Raw genomic sequence first — 18170 nt, forward strand, 5'->3', positions numbered from 1 at the left:
TAAGGTTAATTGTTGCTTCTCTGAATACTTAATCTGCAAGCAGTTGATAAATCCCACAATGAATAAAAGCAGCTCGTATTTAGGTCACACAAAGTCATTGCTGTTTTTTAATTTAAACTGTGCACTAGATTAAAACACAAGAGTATTGCAGGAGGACAATTCAGAAGCAGTAGCAATAGGCTGTCATTTGGCGTAAAAACTTTCCCCAGCACACCCTAGGGACATGTTAATCAAAGCTTTTTAATGGATTCAGTCTGATCTGTGACAGGCTTTGTTCCAGAGATGGCATTTGCAGGATAGAGCTGCAAGTTATCAATAAGACACAGTAATTGCTGGGAGTGATTGAGCCTTGTTCCTTAGGCTTCATACCATTCACTCCTTTTTATTATCAGTCAAGCCCAGAGATGTCTTGCAATAAGCAGTCAAGTGATGGCTTGTTTCTTTCTTTAATCCTGAACCATATAATGAAAGAAAATGAAGCAACATGAAAATTTGCATTAATTAAAAAACGTAAAAAACTCATTTCTGTTTTCCTCCTGCTATGTTTTATGTTATTTTTGCCAGGATTTTGTGGTAATTCCTCAGCCTCTATCATGTACTGATAAATCCTTTTTAAGCAGTCAAAGCCTTTCACTGCCTGGTTAAAAGCTTCAGTTCATCCATTGACAGTTCTTTATTAAGTTATTCATTATCTCTTGGAAATCAAAGCATTGGCACAATCAGTAATAACTAGGGATAACACTTATCACCTACATGGATAGTTAGCCTTGCATCCATTTAGGAAAGATAACTCCCAACACTGAAATGAAAATTCTCCAGTGCTATTCAAGAAGGTAATAGAAACCTAACATTTTTATATAGTGAAGGGTCATAATCCTCCCTTTATAGCACCACAGTCATTCCCATAGCAACACATTATACCTAAACCCACTAGGGATTATGACCTCTCAGTATGAACAAACAGAAGGAAAAGTTGTTTAGAAGAGAAGGAATCTCTTTGATTAGTAAAAGGCAACACCAATATCCTGTGTGTGCACAAGTAAGACAGACGCATAGACAGCAGCTAAATTGAATTTTGTTTTAAGTATGAACAGACAATGAAATGATTGTTAAAATCAGATTTCTTGGTTTCAATGAGGGTTTGTTTTGTGCAGTAACAGAACAAACTGTAATAGATTTTTCTCACTGCATTTACTTTTTTCTGGATTATGTTTGTTGGAAAGCAGGTTAAGGTTTATTTATTCTAGTAACCTCATTCTTGACAAAACTTGGTGATATTAACAAGTGAAAGCTACCACCCAAAGGAAAACAGAGGTGGTCCTGTCTTGTTGTTTTTGCTGTCCAGTAAATGACCAGTTATTGTCATAATTACAGATGACCAGAATTTGTAGTTTTGAGGCTGTGTGGTGAAAGAAATGCGTTTGTTGAAACTTTCTTGAAGTATATTTCATAAATTACAAGGAAAAAAGAGGTGAAGTATTGTACTACTTTGAACATTTAATGTTTGATTAAATCTTGTTTACTTCTAATGTTTGCAATTAACAGACATTTTTACATATGTCCTTTTTATTTGAATCCATCAAATTCTGAATAGATAATTTCACATTTTTTTATTGAAATAACTGATTTTTTTTCTATTTTTCTATTCAGCTTTAAACTGTTGGGGAATGTCTCAGAGTTTCTTACAAAGAAAGAAATGTAGTAGCCCCCCTGCCCATTAATTTTGTTTTTACTCCACAAGGAAATTATTTGCTACGTATTTGTGAAATATTCTGAAATGTTGAAAACACTAGAAATACCAATATTATGGTCTTTTCTGTGTTAGTTGTGTTTGTAAAATTTAAAAATCTCTTTGAAGATTTTATCTTTGAAATATTTAGAGACTGAAAAATACATATATGCTAATTATATAAAATTTACAAAATTTTAATTTTCCTTCATCTTTAAAACTGCTCAGTTTTCATGTAGTATTGTTACAGATATTTCATAAGCAAAGCAAGACAGTCTCTCTTAAACATAGGAGCAATTTGTATTATATTTTGCCATATCACAACATGTATATGTTCAGAGCTCTTCGTTTTAAAGATGTGAACAGTTCGTGAGCAGTTCTGCATTCATCACCTTAAAACTGAAGCACTTCCACTGAGAACAAGTATTCTCCTGATGATATGTATTAAGTTTTCATTTTCTGCTCTCTCTTTCAACTGCTATTCATGTAGTTGGCATCTGGGCAAGAAAGGTCATGATTAGCTATATTGTACTAAGACACTTGGAATATAACTTATGACCAGTCCATGTACCTTCTGCTTTGCTTTATGAGGTTACAACATAAGTCAAACAGTGATAATTCATTTTAACCTACACTTTCAAAAGGAAGAATTTATTCCTTAAATTGTTTGTTTAGGGTTTTTGTTCTGTAAGTATCTAAAACACTTAGAACTTTATTTTTTGCAAAAATATTGAGTTTTCAATAACAAGCATCTAGAATGGGTAGAAATTTTTTATGTGATATTTGCCTGTTTTAAAAAAAAAAAAAAAACACCCTGAATAATTAAATGTAAGAAAGTATTTTCTAGACATTGGAATGTGTTTATACAGAAGAATAAGTATTTAACTACTATTGCTTAAAACCTTGTTGACAAAACCAAGAAAGGCTTTTTCTTTTCATTATCCACAACCAAGCAAATTCACTGTTAATTTGCCTTTGACAATGTCCGGTTAACAAAAGGAGACTTTGATGAGTCTTTGTCCTAAGCATAGCAATATGAAAGATCATGATCATTGCAGTAAAGATTGAAAAGCTGTTTCAGATAGATTATTCATTGTTCTTAAATTCTATGCTATAATGGTCTCATACTATTGCTTCAAATTTAGAATACCAGTGTGAAATTGTTATTGGAATGACTGTTGAAATCAATGGTCTACATAAGTGGACCATTCTTGCCAGCTGTGAAAAAGGAGTTGTAAAAAAGGATTTATTATTGATATACATTGTTGTATTTTTTTTTTTTAATTGATGTTGAAATGTCACACGGAGAAAAACTTTTGGGATGTGAAAATTTCTAGTGCTTTTGATGCAAGTTATTAGATCCTGCATCCTAGAATAAAACCACACAACCTTTCCTTTTTTACATGTTTGGACATGAAAAGGATCCTAAGGGCCAGGCCTTACTTTGATCAAGAGTGTAAAGCTTTTTCTCTGAGACCATAGCTCCTAACGATGCCTGGAAACTTTTCAAACTTTTAAGTCTCTTCTAAATTTCACACCCCTAATAACCAGATTCAGGCACATTGTGATGATAACACTGCTTCAGTAAGTCTAAGATTACTAATTTTCCATCAAATTCTCAGTCAAGGAAGAAAATGCTTGACAAGATGAGAGTCAGGGGGACAATTTCTGATCTAACTGACTGTGGTGCAATTCCAGAACAACCCTGATTGTTTCAGTGGTGTTCACTTTGGATTTAACAGATATGACAGAGTCAAATTTAGCCTAAGGCTTTATTAAAAGCTAATTAAATTAAGTGCCTACATAGCACATGCAGACATTCAACGGGAGATAACATGAGTCTGGGAGGAAGAAGTTAATATAAGATGCCAAACTACAAGGTGATTTTTCTGCAATGACACAATACATATGTTTAGCTCTCCCTCTCATCTCCTGATCTCGTCCCTCCCATCTCCCAGTCCAGCAGAAAACATTTATATTTGGTATCTTTGATCCTTGTCATGCCTTCAAACCCTTTAGTGCCAAGGCCTGTATCTCTGCAGGCATTTATTTTGATGAAATACTGCAGAGAAGAAGGCAGGCATGCCTGATAATTTTCCTGCAGGACAGAAGATAATAGCTTTAATATTACCAACCAAAACCTTCCTAACTCTATAGTCAGCCACAAAATAGAACTTCAAAATTTAATTTTAGCTATTTATGGGCAGGGCAAACAATTTTTATAGCCTCTTTCTTTTCCCTCACCTGTTTTTCATGGAGATGACAACCAGACCTTTTTCAAAGGGTCTGTGAGTCACACAATTTTTCTGCAGAGCTGAAATTTCAAAGAAAGAAAGGTATCTGCAAAAAGGGCAGGACTATGTAAAACAAGAAAATGGAAACTAATAGACTTCTGACCAAAAAAAAAAAAAGGTATTACAGATATTCTAGCAAATGTGTATATATCCAGGCTTTGCTGGGACTGAACCTTTCATATTCCAGTAATTTCAGTGAGAGCTGAGTCTACTCAGTCCTGCAAAAGAACTGAACACCTTTCTATGCATGGTGAGATGCTTATGCTGGCTGTTGCAAGATCTACGGGGGGAAACCTCTCTGTGTGGTTTAGGAATGCAGTCTCATAAAAGATGTCTGAAGTGTGATGCCTCAGGAATGTAGGATACACCATTGGAGAGAGACAGTGTGACAGGATGTCAACGTAAAATTTTGACTGAAAAAGAACAAAGAAGTCTGCCTTAAAAAGAGTGGTTTATTGCCCTGTTAGTGCTATAAAAACTTGAATTTCTATTGGTTCCATGTAAAATTTGAATACTTTTTATATTTACAAATGTATTGTAAATACCCCTGGTTCCCATGGGAATACAGAAAAGCTTCTACTTTCCTATTTTTGCAGCTAAGTAGCTGAAGAGTGGAGAGCCAGATACTGTCAGCTTTCAAGATACTTCAGTATCTATTTAGCCAAAAAGCTACAGTATAAAGAATATAGTGCACAATTTTGCTACTCCCATAAATTTGGCAATAAATCCCCAAATCCCCAGTGATCAGTGTAGACGTTTAAAAACAGTTGGGTTTTGGGTTTTGTGGGTTTGGTTTTGGTGTTTTGTGGTGGTTTTTTTGTAATATTTTGAATGACAGCAACTGGCTTGCCGAGGAGGAGACAAGGTAATTGTTCTAGTACTAGGACCCTAGAGCATCCTCTTCTGACTGCGGGAACTCAGAAAGAAGAGAAATTTATTATAAGTCCATGAAAATTTACCAAGGAGACTTTATTCTCTCCCATTTTTCTCCACATGATGCTGTGAGTTACTTGTATGGTCTACAGCTCCTGTGTCACGACTGAGCATAGGTGAAACATTGGTGTCCACAGACTAATGCTGTGAGAAACACAGATGCTGAAATAAAGCAGATAATGGAGCTGAGAAACAAAGGAGATTTACTACAGGAATAGTACATGCTATCAAAAGCAAAATGTTAGTAAACCTGAATGCTTGACTGCACACATATATTTGAAATGGATTTTCTAATAAAAACTATGGTTGATGCAAGTTTATTTCCTTTGTAATTTTTCATCTGAGTTAACACTGAGATAAGATCATGGCTGCTAGGGAAGGCAGCGCCATTCCTGCCATGCTGTCCAAGTCTACCAAATTCTGCCAGTTTTTTAAAGAAAAAGAAAAAAAATTATATCAAAAAGTGATTTTGTGAGATCTAATAGTATGGTATGGATGCGAGATCTAATAGTATGGTATTTTACAAAGCAAGTAGTTTGAACCATTGAAAGATATTTAGCCATTTGGACATCCTATTCTAGAGTCTAAATGGATGTGGTGTTGGATTTGAAAATGTAATCATGCAAGGAGAAGTCTTGACTGCAATAAGACATGAGATCCCTTCAGTTTCAGCAAATTGTTCTAAGGGCCAAAAGCAGAAGAGAAAGCCTAACACAATGGCATGAGATAGACTAAAAACTTTAATTAATTATTAAATAATAAAATGCTATTATTGCAATTTTATTCATACTTGTTTTCAATCAGGATTTTTTTAATCCCCATCTTTTTCCTCAGCTGAAAGGAAGGATCATAGAACCCTAAAGGTTGTAAACAATCTAAGACTACCTAGTCTAACTGCTGACCTATAACTGCCATATTTACCACTAAGTCATGTCCCAAGTAAAATATCCATGTGCTTTTTTGAACATTTCCGTTCATGGTTTTTCCATCACATCCTTAGGCAGGCTGTTTCAATGCCCTACCATCATTTCAGTGGAGAATTTTTTCCTAATATCCGACCTAAACCTTCCCTACCACAACTTGAGCCAGTGGCCTCATGTCTGGTTGCTGGTTGCCTGGGAGAAGAGACGAACCCCCACCTTGCACACCCTCCTTTTGGGGTGTTGTAGAGAGTGATGAGGTCACCCCTGAGCTTCCTTCCCTCCAGGCTAAACAACCCCAGCTCCCTCAGCCCCTCTTCATAGGACAGACCCTTCCCCAGTGTTGCTGCTCCTCTCTGGACTTGCTCCAGTGCCTCAGGGTCTTTCTTGTAGTGAGAGCCCCAAAACTGGACACAGAACTTGAGGTGTGACCTCACCAGTGCACAGTACAGGGGGACAATCACTGCCCTGCTCCTGCTGGCCACAACATTGCTGGTACAGGCCAGGATGCCACTGGCCTTCTTGGCTTGTGTTCAGCTGCTGTCGACCAACACCCCCAGGTCCTTTTCTACCAGGCAGCTTTCCAGCAACTCTGCCCCATTCAAATAGTACTGTCTGGTGTTGCTGTGACCAAAGGGAAGGATCTGAAAATTTGCCTTATTATTTGCCTTCCTCATTCAGCTGGCCTCAGCCCATTGATACAATCCCTCTGCAGAGCCTTCCTGCCCTCCAGCAGATCAACACTCCCACCCAACTTGGAATCACTTGCAAACTGACTGAGAGGGCACTCCATCCCCTCATCCAGATCATGGATAAAGACATTGAACAGGACTGCTCGTCCCCAATACTGAGCCCTGGTGCACACTTTGAGAAACTTGTGACCAGCCACCTGGATGTAACTCCACACTGTACCGTGTGAGATTTTTACTCAGAAAACAGTACACCTTTTCAAGCCATGAGCAGCCAGTTTCTTCAGGAGAATGTCAGAGGCTTCACAAAAGCCCAGGTATGCACATCCACTGCCTCTCCTTGTCTGCTAAGTGGGTCACCTCATCATAAAAGGAGATCAGGCTGGTCAAGTAGTCTGTCTTAAACCTACACTGGCTGGACTGATCCCCTGTTTGTTCTGCACCTGCCTCATGACAGTGCTCAGAATGATCTGCTCCATGAACTTCTCCAACACCAAGAGCAGGCAGACAGGCCTGCAATGCCCCAGATCCTCCTTCCAAACCTTCTTGTAGATGAACATGCCACTGGGTGGCTTCCAGTCAGCTGTGACATTCCCAGCTGTCCATACTGGCAAATGACTGAAAGTGTTTCTCTTGCCAGCCCCCTCACTTCACATGGGTAGGCCACTTTCAACTCTTTGGACTTATGTGTCCACCTGGATTTCCACCTGAATTACAGGGGCTTCATTCTTCTTCCCATAACTGTCTTCCATCTCTGAAGCCTGGGTGCCCAGAGGACAACTCATGTTGCTGTCAAGAGCTGTGGCAAAGAAAGCGTTATAAACTCAAACACAGAGATATTTCCGTCCATATCCAGTAAAGGCTGGCAGTTCTCCTTAGCCCTTGTTTAATTGCTGATGGTTCAGGGGTTTTTAAAATTTTTTTTTCTATCTTTTACAGTGGTAACCTGTACAAATGTAATAATAAACTGGTCACTCCTGGGATTTTTGTCACATGCTGTAGAAGTGTATGCATTGGATCTATCATCAAAGCAAGAAATATGTCTGCTATTGTATTTATTGTATTTATAAATGTGAATAGTGCTCAGAAGTATTCTTTTAAATTGATTTAGAAGAACAAAACAGTAAGTATTAAGAAATGAAGCCAGTCTGTTTCGTTCAATGCCTCCTGTATTTTGCTGATCATTTCAGAAGGAAAAAAAAAAGACCCTGCAAGGAAAGTATTACAAACTTGGCTGAAAGAAAAATAAGTATGTGCCAGAAGATGTAAAATTCTTCCTACTTATTTCAAGTGTTGACACATATTTTAATGGTTAATGTTGCATTACAATGAATTTTCTAGTCAAATGACATTCATATCAATACCTACCAAATCTTAAGATTCAGAATTCCACTGTGGTGAAAGTTCTTTGGTCCAAATAAATATAGTTTTTTATTATTCCACAAAACAATCATTTACCTGAGGTGCTAAAAGAGAAGACATTCATCACTAACAACTTCTTCTGTCTCCTTACATTCAGTTCAAATTCTTAGAGTGAGGAAGTTGAACTCCTCGGTGAGAGGAGTTTTTAAATGCTAAGGTCCAATTTTGAGCCTTCTTTGTCATTTTCCTTATTGTCTTTTATACTCACCCCCTTACATTTATTTACAAATATTTGAATTATTTTCCTCTATTATTTCTTGGCAGTATTCCATTGAAACTTCTGATTGTATTTGTTCTACTGAGGCATTGTGTGTAGCAAAAGTGGTGGAGATGTTTCTTGGCCTGTGTATTTTATAAATGTAAAAAGGCCATTTGGGAGGAGCTGGAGACTGAATTCAAGTGCCTTTGCACAGAAAGACCTTAGTCATACAGCTTCTTTACACTGACCTCAGATGTATCTTAGAGTGTGTCTGGCACTGCTACTTAATTCGCAATGAGCCTGAGCTGGTTCCACCTGTAGAGAAGATTGCTCCTCCATGTCACATCACCCTGTCCCATTGTCACCACCTTCAAGCAGCACTTCAGGGGAAACTCGGATGCCTTGGATAGTCTGAGACCCCCTAGCAGTTAACAGAGGAGAGTCTGTGCCTCCCTGTTCCTCTTCCAGCCTTGAGCTTAACCTCCCACCACTGCAATCTCCAGAGTCATCATCCTACCTTGAGAAAATAAGCCATATAAAAAAGTGAATAATTTCTGTACTTGGTACTGCTTTAGTTCTAAACTATCTGTCAGTCTCACTAATTCATAAATGAGAATCCACATGCAGAAAGTAATTGAAAAACAACTTGAAAAAAACCCTAAAATATTTTCTCTTTCCATAATGAAAGTACTGCTAAGTTTCTGCCTCCTAATGAATTCCATCTGTACATCCAGGATTTGAAAATACTAAAACTGTCATACAACCCCCTAGATATAAGTTTAAATACAACTCCAATCAGACCTATGTTCCTCTATTCCATTGATGTTTATCTCTTTATCACTCCTTCATCCAGCTGCATCTTGTTAACGATAAAACGGAAAGACTTTGAAAGGATTTTGAAATCGTTAATTTAAATGTTAGCACCTTAAGATGAGTTCTTGTAGTCAGGGTAAGCACTAAATTTGCTTGGGTTTTTTTTAGTGGAGACTTACTAGCTAATGACAGAAAGATCTCTTTCATGTGTAAAAATATAATACAATCTGTGGAGTTGATGTGAGGCTTGGAAAGGCACTCTCAGAACCTCCTCCAGTTCTGGGAAAACAAGTATTAAAACAAATATATGGCTGGCTCAAAGCTAAGTGAAGGACTGTGTTGGTAAGGTTATACTAGTTCTTTGTCCTGTTAGTCCTTAGGTCTCCTTGCTGGGATGATCCTGTGTTCAGAATTGTTATTCTGAATTACCAGGGCAGTGGAGATGGTTAGTATCCAAATCAGCATAACCACATGACATGAACCATATTACTTATTTTCTTCCAAGGCACTGGCATGCCTTGAAAGAAAGCAATTAATATAAGGCATAAGAATGCCAAGTCTTTGCAAAAGGTTTTCAAAAATCAATACATTTGCTATCTCTATAAAATGACAAGAAATCAGATGACAATAAAATAACATGTAGTACACATTTGCACACACACCACATAAGTATAGCTTGACTTATGGATACCCTTAAACTAAAAATAAATTTAGCTGTGCTTTTGCCTGAAGAAAACAGGAACTTCTCACAGATGGTGTGCATTATTTTCCAGGCTACACCATGTCTATACCCAGCAGCTCTAGCCAAAGAGAATAAAAAAGGAAACTCATCCTTTTTATCTGATAATAACTCATAATGATCATGTTTTGTAAATAAGAACATTTGAATAAATTTAAATAAATTTCAAAAATTTTGACAATATATTTCATACAACATAGCATTCATGATACAAAACAAAAAACCCAAACAAACAACAACAACAACAAAAAACCTGAAAAGATATTTTACTGCATGGAAATATGCCTATTCAAATAATTTTTTTATTTTGGTGACAGGTAAACAAGCAGTTATTATAGCACCTAGAATTTAGTGAAAATTTGAGGAACTCTAACTGTTCTTTGCAGCTCAGGGACAAGCATTTGCATACAGGTGAGTAGAGGTAAAACTTTGCATAAGACAATTGCCATTTCTCTGAGTGTCCAGGAAATTAGTGGACTAAATTAAAGAGAAGGAAGGTTTTATTAGCACTGTGAGTACATATGAGTAAATACTGTCTTTTTTTTTATTTTTCCAAAGACGTTTGTAATTGTGCAACTGTGCAGAAACTGTTTGTTACTACCTTACGTGCACAAAACCCCAGTGAACAGAGTGAGATACCTGAATGCTGTAAGTGCTTGACTGCAAGAATCAGTAACTACATCATAGATAACCAGAAATGACAGTACTATAAGTGGACTGAGGCTTTAGTCTCAGGCTGATTTAATTCTATGATTGTTTAATACACAGATTGCCTGCAACCTTATGTGAGAAAGGGTTGAGGAGCATTCACCTGCTTTCTCAAACACCTCATTTCAGAATTCACCTCCTTAGGCTCCCTGCCTGACTGGCTGAAAGTCAGGCTCCGTATGAGAACAAGAGGCTCCGCTGAGTTTCTCTCAGCTATGCTGAGGAGGAGCTAACGTCTCTCCTTTGAAGACAAACAACTAGTCTCAACTGCATCCAACAAAGATTAGAAGAACCTGTGTGACATCCTGTGTTTCTTACTTGCAAAAATTAGGTAATCATCATGATTAATTATTTTACTGTTTTTTGAAAACACTTAAAGCATACCAGAAGGAAAAACTATGGAAATATGTATTTCTACCATCCATCATGATCGGATGGTAGAAATACATCAGATTAAAATGTTAAATTACTATCTCTAACTTGCAGCAGAAACATAAATGCTAACCACTTAATAATTTGTGTCATATAATATTTTCATATTTCCTTCTAATGTGTGCTCCTCTCTTGGTTGTCTGCTTTTTTCTTTTCTTTGGCTAAAATTAAAATGGCTGGTACACCTGGCTCAGAAATGATCTTCTTATTAGTTTTTCTCCTGAAAACTTCTCTATAATTGTGTTTTCCTCTTCTTCCTCTTGCAGAGATACACATTTGCAAAGGACAAGGAGAATGGTCAACTATGACAATGCAAGGCATCATTATACAGAGTCTGAAAGACACCTGTTTAATGTGACTAGACTGAGCAAAGAATGAGCAGAGGTATGAAAATTTTCCTTCATGAAAAATAGGTTACATGAGTCTCCACCCTGAAAAGTGGGACAAATGGGGACATGAGGCCAGAAAAAATTGTAGAGATTTATTAAAGCTGTATGGCATAAAGAAACTGAATAGGAAATTAATAATTTCTCTTTCTTGTAATAGAGAATTTGACCTTATAATAAAATAGAAATTTAAAAATCCACCAGACTGAAAAAAAAGAAACTCAAGGAAGTGTTTTTCACATAAGATATAATTATGCTCTAAAACTGTCTCAAAAAGCACTTGATCAAATTAATATTTTAAAAAACCCTTTTTCTTAGATCATCACATGGATTCATTTAGGGTTTTTTAAGGCTGTTATCATCTCTGGGCAGAAAGTAAGTCTCAAATATTTCTATAAAATTGCAGCTGGACAAAAAAGTACCGAAATTGAAAAGTAACTTTTTCCTTTCGTCATCAAAGTTTTGTATGGTGAGAGAGTTCTAGTGAAACTGCGTCGAGTTGATTTGGTTATCAATAATTTTGTATCTGCTGAAGAAGTAGAGAAAGGGAATTCACGAAGTCTAGCCTACTTCTTTAACTAGATTTTGTTACCCCATGTAAAAATTAAATGATTGCTGTCTTGAGCCCAGCTCTTAAAACCTTCTAATTAACAGGCAAACTCACAGACAGAAACAAACCTGATAAGAAAATGAAAAGTAATATTTGTAAAATATTAGCTGACTGAAAATCGATGCAGCCTGTAAAGGCCAAGCCTATCCAGTGGCATGTGTCTCTTGAGGCATGGGTGCACCCTGCATACACTAATTTCCTAAACAGCCATTCTTGCCATTCACAGGAAGATAAGAAAAGAATTCGACTTTATCTCCAACAGATCTCCTAGTACCTGACAGTTTTAGGGACAGTACTTTCTCGGGTTTTTCTACTTATATCTGTTTGATCAAAAGTGATGGCAGTGATTTGTGGATTTATGGATGAGCAAGGTAGGAAACATCCTGAGAATTAACTCATGCAGTACCTATCAGAACTCCCTTAACATCTTTCCTTTCCTTCCTCATTCATCCTGGTTTTTAGGGTCATTTGTTTTTTAGGTGGGTGGTTTTGCAGCAGATTAACACATTTCCAAGCACTGCAAACCCTTGTTTTGTGAGAGTGAGAGCAATAATACCATTAAAATGGCCAGGCATTACCAGAACACTCCAACAGATGTTTGACCTCCTCATCAAAAAAACCTTTCCAGCTTCTCAAGCACTTTTCTGAATTATTTTATGAAGGTCTTGTGGAAGGCGGCCAAACTGTTGTAACTTAAAATAGGAAGAAACGGGAAGAAACTTTTGAGGACAGCTGAGTACAGCTGTTCTTTATCTTGACTACAAACTAAGTGGAAAAACATTTCTGAGACTCTGTGTGTTGTTACTATTTTCCTAGGAATTTATTCTCTGTAATTTGGAATTTAGTCTTCATTAAATGGTATCAAATTACCTCTCTTCCTAATTACTTCTTGCCGGTCCAAACACTGTACAGGAAAGAATATCCAATTAGTGGACAAACATCGGGGAATTTAATTGTGAACCTAATCCAGATGGGGATTTTGGGTTTATTTGTTGTTGGTTTTTTTAAGGGTTGGATTTTTTGGGGTTTTTGGTTTTTTTTGGTGTTGGTTTTTTTTTTTGTTTTGTTTTTTTTTTTTTTTAATAACTGAGGTTCTTGCCCATTAATTTTGCTCATATAATTCCTTTTCTCTGTCCTTTTTTTTACTCTCTCAATTTTTTTATTCCCTTCTGCTTACCATTGGAATATTTTTTCCTGAATTCCAGAGGTGCCAAAAGCTCTTAATCCCATTCTTCTAATTCCACTGCAAAAGAGTAGAGAGACTCTGTCTTACATAGTGGAATAGACCTCTAACCCTCACAGGACTCTTTGGCTATACTTAGTAACATATGGTCCAGTCACTGGAAAAATTGTTTACTTCTGGTGGAGAAAGAGGGCATAAAATAAGTCCAAGTATATTTTCCTGTGCAATTTTCTTTTCTTTTGCAACAAGAAAATCAAAAGCATTATGCTTCAGTCTTTGAACATTGGCCTTTGATTTTTTTTTTCTCTTTGCTATTTCAATGAAATTAAAAAAGGAAGTGAGAGGCAAAAGTGACAAAAACTGAATATCCAGTTCTTTGGGGTATTTCTTCACCAACTCTAAATGTTATTAAACTTTTTAACTTAAAGGTCAAAAGTTTACCTTTCTGAATTTAAAAATCTATTTCTCATTATATTAAGAAAATGTGGACGAAAATATACAGGTCAATCCCAGTTATTACATAAAATTGTATGCAAAAATTATTTCTATCTTGAATCAAATAAATAACTGAACAAGAGAAAACAAATCTAAATTCTGTCAAAGCACACAGGTGTAAGGAAACCTCCATTTCAGCTAATTAATGTAGAAAAATGGGTCCTTCTAGGATGCTACTTGACTTACATTAGACACCTAAACCAACAGCTCTTAGGGTGCAATGTATCTAATCTGCTTCTCTCAGCTGGCAGTAGGGGAGCAGGGTGACTCAGACAAATGTGTGAGAGAGGTTTCTAAAGGTGAGGGTTGTACGGAGAGTCATGCAAACCCTATTACAAAAACAAAGTATCAGCACTGGTAGACACCATGGAGTTAGCACAGTCTCTAATAAACCACACTGAACTGCTGGAAAAGCTGCATGGGGCTTAAAAGGCATTAAGAATAAAATCATTATTTTCTGAATATGGGAGAAAAAAATGGGTTGTTTGCATTTTTTCTTTCTCTTATTTCTGTGGACAATTCTCTAGAGTTGAAAGTGTTTTGTTATGTCTCTAACCTACCTGGAAACATTAGAAGTATATAAGTCAAGATATTTGGTGATGGAGGGATTCACTTTGATATTTTTATCCTTATGTTTGGTGAACACCACAGAACAGAGGTTCCTAGTAGGCTGATCCAGGAGCTTTGTTAGCTTTGCTAACTTCTGGGTGTCTAATTTACAAAGTCTCTAGTGCAAAGACTACTTTTTCAGATCTGCATTTTTCACAGCCTAGCACAGCATGGCCCTGATTTTTGTCTGTACTTGGTTACACTGCCAGAGTAATAATAATAATAATAGTAATAATAATGTAATGATAATAGTAATAATTACTAGTTTTATGATGCCTTATGCAGTGTCATTCATACTATGCAAACAAGTTTATATAAAAATTTGTTAAGAGAAAGAGATTGGTTTGACATTCAGTAAAGGAAGAAATTTTGAATGGCATAGATGTAGGGCTGTCATGAACATGCAAAACATTATGATCACTGTCATAATAAGATAACTTTGTTTGAAACAAGCTGGCCATAAAATAATGAACTGTCAGTACAGAAAGTCATTGTGATACAAGCTATAAATACCAAATATAACTTAAATTCAGCTTTAAAATGGTCCTGGCAAGTAATTTATAATGAGGTAAAGCACTCAAAATGCCCTTGATTTTCTTCGTGTTTCTACGTGCAATCTGTGAAATAGCAGTTTTTAAAATTTGAGATACTGCTTGTATTAGTAGGTACCACTCTGAAAATAAAACAAGATGAAACTAATCTTACATTTTCAATGTTCTTTAGTTGTTTTGTGATTGTTGTGGAAAATGCAGGCAGATTCTTTTGTTGTTGACATCAGAAGTGGGGGTCACTCTGGGCCTGCTGAGTACATTCTGAGCTCAAACAAAAATTGATTTCCTTTTTTTAAAAAGCAGCTGGCATTACAATGAGTAGCTTTCTTTCGATTTTTCTTTTCCACTGAAGCATTCAGTGAATGCACCAGGCATAATAGGCTGAAGTAAACAGTGTCAGGTTCTGTTATATCAAGAGCTCTTTTAAACTAAGCAGACAAGCTATCATCAGTGCCTGAAACCCTGTAAATGGCAGCAGAGACTGAAAATGAGTTTGTTTCCTGACAAGTGTTTTGACGACATTTTGAAGAATAGAAGGAGATGCTTTGCTAATTACTGTGGCTGCCACATGTTCAGTCATGATACTGTTTCATTAATGAGCAAATATAAACAGCCTGTGTAAGGAAGTAATAGAATTAGAGATTCAATGAAATATGTGCCAGCAACTCAGACCATCATAAGCAAGAAAAATATAGACATCTCCTTTCGATTTTCCTGTGTTCGCCCTTATTCATTGAAAGAGCCCGTACATCTCTCAAAAGCTTTGGTAAAGCAAGAGCTGTCTGTGGTAAGGCAAGCTAGGAACAAACACAGAAAGGACAGAGCTGATGTTTTTCATCAATAAATTCACAATTTTGGAGTAGATATCCTTTGACAGGAGTGCAAATTAAAAGCAAAGCAGTATTAATAGCAAGAGGTGCAGTCTGGCCTTCTGCACATGGTCTAGCTTCAGCCTTGGTGAGGCATTACATTAGAACACTTGCAAAACCACAGGCAATTTGGGTTAGACATGCTGCAGCAAGAGAGTCTTAATAGTGCATGACAATGGGAAAACAGTGCTTCAGCTGACCACTACTCTTTCTGCAGTGGGCTTAAACAAAGGAAAGTTTCTGATAGATTCAGTGTTGGCTCCAAGTAATGGAGCAACTTTTCACTAATTAATAAAAAATATTGGAAAAATAAAACCAAGCCACACATGCAGAGTTTTATAAACACACACACACACACACACACACATATATATATATATATATATATATATATATATATATATATATATATATATATTAACATTTTGAGCTATCAGGTTGCCAAGAACTAGATATTAGTGGATAGCGGATGCTGCCTGTTGCCACTGTAGGACACAGTCTTCTTGTGTTACTGACCTTGGAAACCAAAAAAAGAATATATCTTTTGTGCCGTGTCTGTGTTCTTTCATGACACATAATACAGGGGCATGTTGGGACCTTCCTTTTCACAGCTGGCAGGGGGAAAAGGAGATGTCTCGGTCTGTTTTGTGAAATTCCTGGAATTTTTTTTACATATAGTCCCTAGCAGTGTTTATGTATAGGGCATATCCAAAGGCTATGTTCTCCTCTGAGTGAGAGTATTCTTGAAGCTTCTCTGGTGTCCTGCCCCCTGCCTTGTTCTTCTTCACTTTCGTCCACAGTACATATGCTTCTTGTCAAGCTAGAACAATTCCTGTTTAAAAAATCCATTTGGAAAAAAATGGATTTTAAAAAATCAACACTAATTTAAAATGTTATTAATTTTTTTTTAGAAAAGTGTATATTTATTTTTATGTACTTTGACCCTTTTGAATCATTTGTAATAGCATGAACAATAAGACAGTGTGACTGAATGATACTCAAAAATAGTTAATGAGAAGACATTAGCTGACTATGTAAATGGTTTAGAATGGGGAAAGCATTTTAAGATATTAAGGTGAAAATATCACCTAAATAAAGTGATAAAGTGGCTGGTAAAGAAAACAGACATTCAGAGGGCTTAAGCGCTGCAAGTCAGATCAAACTCAGCACTAGTTATAGAATTAGGTAGAAGATGTGTTGGAAGTATACTGATTGCATACATCAAAGGCCTCATCTCAGTATTTAAATTAGATAGGGGGTTTTTTAGTCCTTTTCTTCCAAAGCTTTTTTAAGTTGCTTTTTACTACATAGAGTCAGCAAAAACCAATTCTGAAAGTCTTTTCGGTTTGCATATATATATATATATATATATATATATATATATATATATATATACACACACACACACACATATTGTAAGAAAGATATCAAGAATATCAATGAAAAATAAATATCTTATATTTTATATGCAACTATAAACTACATGTGTAGGTTCAAAAGTTTCTTTGTTTTTACACACCAAAGTTACAAGATTGTAGTCTTTGACACTGGAAAGGATCTGTTTCCTAGCTATGAGATGTTGCCACTCCTTGCCACTCAATGTGTAGACAAGTTTAGAATTGCTTCTTGATTTCTAAGTAACTAGAAAACTAATTACTAAATTAGTTACTAAGATTTACAGTATAGACTCTAGAGCTGGAATCTAGAGTTTGGGCCACTGTATTGCTGAAGCCTCTGGGGAGTCTTTGAACAGACTTTCTCTTTTGACATTAATGCTGAATTGCAGGGCATTGCCCAGCTGCCAGAGCATACAAGACAGGCTGACATTTTCAAACAGCACTGAAAGGATTTCAATAATTTCTATGAATCTTCTGTTGTTTTTACCATAAACCTCAGGAAAAAAGATGTATCATTTTTGTCTAGAGTATTATATGGCTTTTGTTGCATAAAAAGGGGACCTTTATATTGAAGAAAGTTTTGTTTGTTCATTTGTAGAGATCCACTATAAGGAAATAATGGCATTTATACTAAAAATCTTCATCTCATGTGCTTGACTGTATAATACTCACAGTAAAATAGTGGATAATGTACCAAAATGGAATTGTACAAACAACAGTAAAGAGGCTTTATTCCATAACAGCCTTCTGGTTTGTTGTGTTTTGTTTTTTTTTTTAATGACATCCACATTTAGTATGTTCCTGTCAGCTAGAGTTCAAGCTGCTCCTTTTGACCCAGTACAGTAATCTGTGTGGAGAGCACTGCAGATAATTGTCAGATTGCATGACTTTTGGATCTGACACCACAAAAGACAGGATGTCTTGTAAAACTGTTCAGTGTGACCTGTTTATTTGGGACAGGATATGAATATCTTCAGATGATACTTTTATCATTAAATGTGGGATCAGTGACACTGCTGTAAATTTTGCCTTTCCAGAAGTCTGTAAATCTGCTGTCTTTTGTTCATTTACAAATTAACCTTTCTCTTTTTGTTGTTGTTTTTCTTGGCCCCTTGGTCCAAAACTAATTGACCTGGAGTTGTCATTTTCTCTGAGTTTCCATAAATGAGAAGATACTTTATAGTTTTTTAGT

General features: G+C 36.3%; 1 long non-coding RNA gene across 2 annotated transcripts; it reads left to right on the forward strand.

Annotated features, from left to right (window-relative positions):
- Positions 1-966: 966 nt before the first annotated feature.
- Positions 967-11344, forward strand: LOC135289431 (uncharacterized). 2 transcript variants are annotated; one of them, XR_010352180.1, is made up of 4 exons: positions 967-1039; positions 10056-10149; positions 10591-10777; positions 11145-11344. It is a non-coding gene; the product is annotated as an uncharacterized LOC135289431 (long non-coding RNA). The 2 variants fall into 2 exon arrangements; XR_010352179.1 differs by lacking the exon at positions 967-1039 and adding an exon at positions 9329-9444.
- Positions 11345-18170: the final 6826 nt, after the last annotated feature.

The sequence above is a fragment of the Passer domesticus genome, chromosome Z (assembly GCF_036417665.1).
Source record: "Passer domesticus isolate bPasDom1 chromosome Z, bPasDom1.hap1, whole genome shotgun sequence".
In the NCBI taxonomy this organism is placed as follows: domain Eukaryota; kingdom Metazoa; phylum Chordata; class Aves; order Passeriformes; family Passeridae; genus Passer; species Passer domesticus.